At 34.4% G+C, this 9,237-nt stretch overlaps 1 pseudogene; it reads right to left on the minus strand.

Annotated features, from left to right (window-relative positions):
• Positions 1 to 6,401: 6,401 nt before the first annotated feature.
• LOC149201885 (AAA-ATPase At5g57480 pseudogene) lies at positions 6,402 to 7,628 on the minus strand (annotated as a pseudogene).
• Between the last annotated feature and the right edge of the window lie 1,609 nt (positions 7,629 to 9,237).

A 9,237-nucleotide genomic window follows, 5' to 3' on the forward strand; every position in this document is an offset into this window, starting at 1 on the left:
GGTGTGGTTTGGTCTCCGTGAGGAGAGACTAGTATGAACTATGATGTCCTTATGATATAAACTTTTGTTTTTCATTAATAAAATTTATTTTACACAAAATATATATATATATATATATATATATATATATATATATATATATATATATATAAAATAAAATTTTAAAATATTTAATTTTTATTTTATTAATAAATAATTTTGTTTTGTTTTTACAGTTTTAATTATTTTCATTAAATTAATATAATATATATTCTTTATTAAATATAATTTATTTATGGTTTAAAATTTTATATTGGTTTAAGTTTAATTTTAATTTTAAATTATTGATATAATAATCTCATTTTAATTATTATCACAATTTAGCAATTTTAGATATTATAGATTTATAATTTAAATAATTTAAAATCATCATATCCTTAAATTTACTTAAACCTAAATCCATTATACCCATAAGTTTACTAACGTGATGTACATTAGAGATGTGTTCAGCCTCATAGATGACTATTAATAGTTGTTGAGGGTGGATGAAGATGGCATAATGCCTAGTGGTATGGGTGGGTGCTTGGGTTGGACACGAGGTCGAGGAGCGAACCTCCCTGTTGTTGGTGTTATTATTTGGCTCTTGTGTTGGGAGAGTGTCACTTGTTTATGTAATTAGCTCTCGTACTAAGTGGCCTACGTATCGTCTGGAGTTGGAGAAGTGGAGGTGGGAGGGGAAACTCTGTTGGCGTGAGGTGAATTGGAAGTTAGTTTCAGAGCTTGGTAGTGCCAATATGTGAAGGATTTCTACTATCAACGTAGGCTAAGCGGCTCAGGTTTTATCCCTCCTAGCTCTGCTCTACCAGTATGATTCTCTTTCTAGTCACTGTTAGTTTTGTGTTAGGTAGTTTTGTTGTATAAGGGTTTGGGGAGAACTTGGGAAAATTTGGCCTTTGTTCTAGATTATTTTGGCTTGAGCTAGAGTGAGTACTAGTCTAAGTGTGTTATATCTCATGTATGGTATCTCCAAGTCGTTCTATGCAATGTCACCCTCCTAGTTCAATTTAGTTAGGCTTAAGTGTGGAATGTCTTGTCTTTGGGTTTGTTTGTGTTTCTGTCTCTAGTTGAATTCTTAGTTTTCTATGGGATACAAGGGGGGGGAGGGGTAGTGGTTCCTCTTTTGGTTTATTATGGAGTCCATTATTTGGTGACAACACTATTTATTTGACCAATTTGTACTCTATGAGTGTTTTGTTAGGTCATTATTCTCGTTAGGTTCCTAATCAGGGTTGTTTGGGTAATTGTTAAAGGCTTGAATCCCTCCCGCTCGCCATGCCCCCATATAATGCATGTAATGCAAGAGGGGCACAAATGGCAATAGTCCATAGGGACAATGTGGGGCTTGACTTTTCACCTAGGATTCAACCAGGACATGTTTTAACGCAATGCCTCCTCAGACCTCGCGGGAAATAAGAAAATTGGAAACTCAGGCGGGTGCTGAGAGGCAATCCTACTCTAACTCTGAGATATTGAAGGAGGTTTCTTGTTGGGTTCTCGACCTTGGTCACACCAGGGGATGGAAAAAGCAATACCTCAATTATGTTGCTCTTTGCTGGCAGATGACGGCTTTGTTTGGTCTAGTGATGAAATATAAACAAGTGGAAAGGTAAACATGTTTGTTTTACTAGAGGACATTAAAAGGATGTTGAGGAACCAACACTTCTCCATGAATAGGCTTGACACAAGGCTATCTCATGTAGAAGAGCATCTTCATTGTAACTCTGATATTGTTGCACCCTCTGGATCAAGTGCAAGAGACCCTAGTCCTAATTCTTCTTCTGACACTTAATGGTTATTAAGTTTGTTAGTATATTTAGGATTTTGCTATATTTTGTAATGTTTATACAAGATGTCTGGTTTTTTTGTAATCTGGGCTCTTTTGAAAAGAAAAGTGGGAGGATTCTCCTAGGTAGTAAGAATCCCCACTATAGACGTGATGTAACAACTCTATATTTTTAAAGATATTTTGGCGATATAAAGCCTTTTAACTTAAATAAAAATGATAACTTTTCAATGTTCGCACAAATTTATTTTAATTCTTTTTTTTTTTAACATTCTTCTAAAAATAAATTATTAAATTTTTCTTACATTATTAACATGATTTTTTTTTTTAAATGCATAATGGACACACATTTAACACACCTTTTTTCAGTACCCTTAAATGGAGTGGTAAGAAAGCATGACTTTCAAGTTCAAAAAACTTACCTTTTTTCAGTACCCTTAAATGGAGTGGTAAGAAAGCATGACTTTCAAGTTAAAAAAACTTAAGGAACAATTGGCATTGATGAAGCATGTGAGCAAGATAGTTAATTTATTGAACTCTACTAAGTAGTATTACTAACATGATATTTATTTTATTTAATATGAAAAAGGGGAATTCTACAACTTGTGTTTGAGAAGTTGTATTTTCCTAGCACTTTGTAGGTGGGAAAATCATAGAGTTGTGGAGCCATACTTGTAGGTTTAAACTCCATCTTTGTTGTTCATACGTTTAAATCAAGTGATCTCAAGGAACAAAGTGAGCAAAAGGGGAAACCTCACCTAAAAAGGGATGAAAAAAAATATATCAAAGCCTCAAACCTAAAAAGAAAAGATCTTTTTTCCTCCATGTCTGAGGAAACATGATGAAGCTATGCTTCTTGCAAAGGGGTTCCTTTTAGACATAAGGCAACTACCTTGCAACTATGGGAGATCTTCAAGGTTGTGTTTTGTTAAAAGTGGAGAAAAACTAATGGTTAGTTAGTGGACAAGTAGTTAAAGAGAATTCTTGCATATAAACATCTTGTGCAACTAATACATCCATTGCAATTAAAAAATAGATCTATATAAGCATACAAAGAAACTGATAACAAATAACATAGAGAAGTGCTTAAAACATGACAATTCACTCATGGTATACATATTGGACATCTTTCAACACTTGATGACAAATATAACTCCCTCTCGGACCAAATTCATAGCCAACCCAAAGAATATGGATGCTCTAACCATGGACATGCTTATGACTACTCTTAAATAGAGTAGGAACATGTGTCTAGCAAAAAGGCTTCATAGCCTACCCTAAGAATATGGATGCTCTAACCATGGACATGCTTATGACTACTCTTAAATAGAGTAGGGGCATGTGTCTGACAAAAAGGCATCATGTTGTATTCCAACTATCTTGATAAAAAGAAGCATAGCCACATAATTCTCTCTCAAATTTTTAAAGTCTTTTTATTATAATGTTGAACTTGATGAGTCTAAGTCTAAATTTTAAATTCTACAATTTCAATCTATAAACTATTAAACTTTAAATTCTACAATTTCAATTCATAAACCATTCGACCATCACATACAACCTACATATGAATCATTATATACACTACTCTATCCTTGGATACTCACATACACAACAACAACAACAAAAAAATCTACTTAAAAGTGATATCAAACTCTATTTTGCTAAAAAGTGAGATTTTTATATATTTATATATAAATTTAATTTTACATAGAAATAATTTATAAAATTTTATAATAGTATTTATAGCTAAAAATTTATTTTTATCAACAAATATTTTGACTGTTTAATAAAAAAATGCTTAAAAATTACATTTTCTCATAATATTAGTTTTTCTATTGTTTTTACTCTTACCTTTCGTTGATAAAGACCTTACTCATATCCCCATGGAAAACGACAAGAGAAAAGGGACCTCAACTCAATGGAAAAGGACGTGGTGGAAAATTTGGAGAACCACCACCTAACGTATTTTGTCAAAAATTTTACTTCAATAACATGTCATATAATGCATTATAACTTGACTTTCAGGCCAAACAGCATTAAAATTAATATATGTTTGAAAATAACGTTCAAGCTTTGCAATACATGAGGCTCTTATTATCACAAAAATATTAAAACAACTTCATGTTCTTCTAGTTTAAACAATTGGTTTTTTATAATAATGTTATATTCATATGTATAATAATGTGTATATTAAAATTGTTGATTTTTATAAAATATGATTAATGGAATAATCTTTTGAACTTTTAGAAAAGCATCTTCCAATATATATTGGCAGTGGGCAGGGGATCCTTTTTAGAAATAGTATATTTCAATTTGGAATTAGCTTTTCATACATCAAACTATTCCCATTTTTTGCAGTTGGTTTTAGCTTTTCATACATAGAACCACCTCTGTCCTTCCCTTTTCATACATAGAACCACCTTTGTCCTTGCTTTTGCTTTAGCTTTTACAACATTGTTGTTCCATTGGTTATGTTGCAGGGATGGAATTTGATGGGTATATTGTCAGTCACGGGGTGATTGATTTGCCGCAAATTGTTCGTCATGGGTGATTTGCTATCAAATATGGTTTAAAAATTTGTAAAAATGTCAAGATCTTTCCTTGAAATTTCAAGGAATACAAGTTAGAGAAGTGTGAAAACCGTCAAATTTGACACTTGGAATTTCAAAACGGGTTAGGGAAGTGTGAAAACCGCACTGCCCTTGCTTCTTCTTTTACAACATTGTTGCTGCATTGGCTATGTATCTCTTTCATTGTAGTACTGGTCTATCCCGAGCTTTTGCTTTTACAACACTGTTATTGCAATGACTATATCTCTAACATTGTTATTGTATTGGAATTTGGCATATCATGTGAAGAGATAATGATTTGTAAAAAGAAAAAAAATCTAACGTTGTTGTTGCATTTGCATATCCCTATGAAGGGATGATAATGAATCTGTATAAATTTATACTAATCATAGTTGTTAAATTCAATACACTTACAAATCTCTACATACTAACAAAGGAGACAAAAACATAGGTGAATGTGTATCTAAATTTAATTATATGCTCATCAGAACAGACTGAACAGACTTGTTAAATTCAATACACTTACAAATCTCTACATACTAACAAAGGAGACAAAAACACTGGTGAATGTGTATCTAAATTTAATTATATACTCACATCAGAACAGACTTTTATACCAGAACAGACTTTTATACCACCATGTAATGACATCTGGGTATATGAGAAAGAGGTCTGAGTTATTAAGAGTCAGGAATCATTGCAGAACCGAATTTCGCACCCTACCATGCAATGGCATTTGTGTATATGAGAAAGAGGTCAGAGTTACCAACAAGCTGTTCTATATAAAAATTTCAGGACACACTAATAATAGCTAGCTACTAGCTACTCAAGCTTCACACCAGACCTGTTCTTGTTAGCATTGAGTATTTTGGATAATGTTGATAGTAAACAAATGCCTTTACACCAGTTTAGGCCACAAGTGATTTAGATTTTGTGAGAAACATGCTGAATCGTAACAGAAAAGAACAATCTTTTGAAAGCTTGTAATGTAAAAAGTTCAACATAAATGAAGAAAGAATGTGTAAGATTCTACCATTGACATATTACAATAGACAATGCAAAATGAACACAAAATATGTCTAATGTAAAGCTCCCAGCAACCACTGGAGCTCTTGAATAATTCAGGTTAATTTCATGGACTGAACCATATGAATAAGGAAGTCCAAATGACAGGGAAAGAGACATACATAGTTTTGCTTTGTTTCAAATAGAGATCAATTAAGGAGACTGTTCAGAATAACTTTGACTAAACCCCATTAAGCTCCCTGAAAATTTCTAAAATGTATGTAAACTTGTTATAAAATAATTTATCTAGACAAGTTTAAATATCAACCTGTGTAAAATGAAGCTATTGAATACAACAAGATTCAATAAACCCAATAAACCTATGAAGCCTATGCTCAAGACTGCTTACTCAGAAATGAGATCTGTAAAACACATCCTTGATAAAATATCTCGCTGAAATTCTGATTAAACTCATTTTTCAATACGGACCAAGTAGATCTCAAAGGACATTATAAATTAAACATAAAACATTAACACGATCCAAAGAATCCTACAAAAGCACTGAGAAATATGCAAACTCTTGAAGCAATGAATCTGTAATAAACAAAATAAGCAGAAATACCTAGAGATCTTGGATACATATGTAAGATTTAGGAGTACTTGACTGTTTGATTGATAAATAATAAACAAAACACTTCCAAAATCATGACCTTGAGCCAAATATTTTGAAATATAAAACATTAAATTTCATTGCATGAAACAAGGACCTGTATATAAGTGGCCACAGCAAATAGCATTCTGGAGTCTGGACTACAAAATTGTGATTACAGCAAGGCTATAGAGCCCTCCAAAAGTTGGCTGCCATGTAAAAATCTAGTGAGAGTTGAAGGCATTCACTCAGCTTTCTGCATCTTTGTGTCATCAGTCCCCTCTTGTTCTCCAGATTGAACATTTTTCTTTCCTTGATTTTCTGCATCTTTATCCTTCCCAATTGCATTCTCTTTCTATTGATTCCTTTGACATTGGCATCTGTCAGCAGACGTCAAATAATCCTCATGGAGTTGAGTCTTCTTAGGAGTTTCCAGAGCTCTCTTTTCTTGCTCCTCATCGTCAACTGGGTTTGGGTTTGGGTTTTCTTCCCTTGTCCAAGATACATGAGGCTTGTCCTTTGCAGCCTTGAATGTTTCAAGCAACTCTTCCAATGCCTGGGTGGCATTCAAATGGTATTTCACGAGGATTTCGCTAACATCTGCAGGCGTCATCCGGGCATCTTCAGTAACCTGCTCCAGTTCTAGAAACAGTTGTTGTTTCTCGATCCCTAGATAGTTTTTCACCAAAATTTTCAAGGCAGGGAATGTGCAGAATGACATGAAAATGTGCATGTCCATCCTTCCTGATCTCAACAGTGCAGGATCAAGTTTCTCTACATGATTGGTAGTGAAAACAAAGATTCTCTCACTACCACAGCATGACCAAAGCCCATCTGTGAAATTAAGCAAGCCAGATAGGGTAACTGAATTGTTGTTCTCATCAGGCCGCTGCATTGGAGATCCTGCCATAACAGAGTCCACTCTGGCAGCTGGTTTTTTTGCACGGCTTGAGAGATTCAATGAGCAATCAATATCCTCAATAACAATAATAGACTTGTTGGTGGTCTTTATCAGTAGTTTCCTCAGCTCTCCATTTGTATGGACATCAGTGAGCTCCAGATCATAGACATCATAGCCCAAATGATTGGCCATAGCTGCAATCATGCTAGATTTGCCTGTTCCTGGAGGCCCATAAAGCAAATAGCGTCTCTTCCAGGCTCTTCCTATATTCTGATAGAACTCTTTGCCTTTGGCAAAGGCCTCAAGATCTTCTATGATTTTTGCTTTCCTAGCAGGGTCTAGAGCCAAAGTATCGAATGTGCTCGGATGTTTGAAGGGCACTGATTCCCATGGCTGAGTCCTTGAATCCATACCTCCTCCTTTAGAATTTGTGTACAGCAAGCGCTCTTGATTCTTTCTTCTGATCTCCAAGGCATGCTCCATTATATGCTCCAGATATGAATTCAGGATCCGCTCCTTGTCGTTCTTGTGTATACACAGAACGAATCCTCTCTTCTCTTCTGGGAGAGGCCTCCATGAAAATGACTGATTCTGCCTCTGGGTTACATGATGCTCCCACCATATGCTCACTCCTTTGTATTTGTCAACAATCTTATCATTGTTGGCAAGGCTGAATGTGAAAGAGCTCGAGTTTTTAGCTCTGCTGAGATTAACTCTTCATGCCGAAATGGATGGAGAGTTGCTCAGATGAAGCTACACATCACTGTAAAGATCGTTGGTATTCTGGTGAGCTGTAGGTGCCGAGTCAACCCTGGGAGTGAGTGAGCTGTAGGGGCCGAGTCAAGTTGGTTAGGGGAGCAACCCGCGGTTTGCAAAATTTCTAATTGGAACGCGCATTAACTTTCCGCGGCACAGATTCTGTCAGACCAGCTCCGATCCGATCAAATCAGGAATCTAATGCGGAATGGCGGAGGAATTTCCGATGGCTGGAGCCAGACGTTTTTCTGGGCGGCCACGGAAACAGGGCAATTCCTTCGCTTAGTTAGACTACTCCTGAGCAGGAGAGTAAGATGATTACATCAGTTTAGTTGAAAAACATGCCATTGTTATATGTTTTAAGTTGGAATTCTGTGGATCTCTGGGATATTAAGATTATGCAGAGTTTACAACTCAAATTTATAATTTCAATAAATCTCTATCAGATTCTAGACAAATTAAACAGAGAAATACACAGATTTTTTTAAAAATAAACACATAGATTACAATTCCTAGATAGGAGTAAAAAATACATTAATTACATCTAATTAAAATGTATATGAGCAAAAATTATGTACATTCAGGCTGTAAAGTGGAGCATCAGTCATAATAAATGATTTGAGGAGATGAGCAAGAAAAAGTGTAGTCAAGAAAAGAATATGATTCCTTGTAGATGAGCAGAATAGGGTTATGATCCATCACATGGATTTAGTGGAATTAGCAAGAAAACATTAATTAGTAATAATAATTTTTTACTCAATTTTTTTAAGTTCATTTTATGGAAATTAGCTAGAAATAAAGAGCATTTTTGTTTCTTCGTTTCCACAAAATGATGTGATTTATCAGCTTTTTTTTATCATGTTTTTTTTCATTTTCCTTATAATCAATTAATATTATTAATATTTTAAGGTAAATGAATAAGCGTGTGATGTTTAATATTTTCTTTAAAATATTAACAGTATGAAATGATTCTAAAAAGATGAGAAAACACATGGTGAAAAAAAAAAGTATGATTGCCTGCTATGAACAGAGAAGACCATGATCAATGATAACACTTTCATGGAAATGGAAAACAGACCATGATCAATGATAACACTTTCGTGGAAATGGAAAACAAAAATGCATATCATTTCTGGCTCTCGCTCATTTCCAAGAAATGAACCAAAATAAACAACAACAACAAAAAATTAATGTACTCCTCATCATATTTTCTTGCCCATTTCCACCAAAGAGATGTGATTGACCAGGAATTATAATCCATGCTTGACTAAGCTCTTTCTTGCTGGAATCATTTAATACGCCACTCATTCTCCACTATAACGACACTCTTGACTCTATAAAGAGATGTGATCATGGTACTTTGATGCTCATTTCCACGAAACCCAGGTGACCATTGTGCTGTCCACCTCATCTCCACTGAATCATGGTGCTTTTTAAATCATATCCCTCGAATAATTTAACACGACTTTATTACTTTAAAGGTGTTGTTTCTATTCAATACAATCTGATTGACTCACAATTGAAGCCTTATATT

This window comes from Pinus tabuliformis, chromosome 2_1 (assembly GCF_031772625.1).
Source record: "Pinus tabuliformis cultivar Carrire ecotype Pingquan chromosome 2_1, CPIR1, whole genome shotgun sequence".
In the NCBI taxonomy this organism is placed as follows: Eukaryota; Viridiplantae; Streptophyta; class Pinopsida; order Pinales; family Pinaceae; genus Pinus; species Pinus tabuliformis.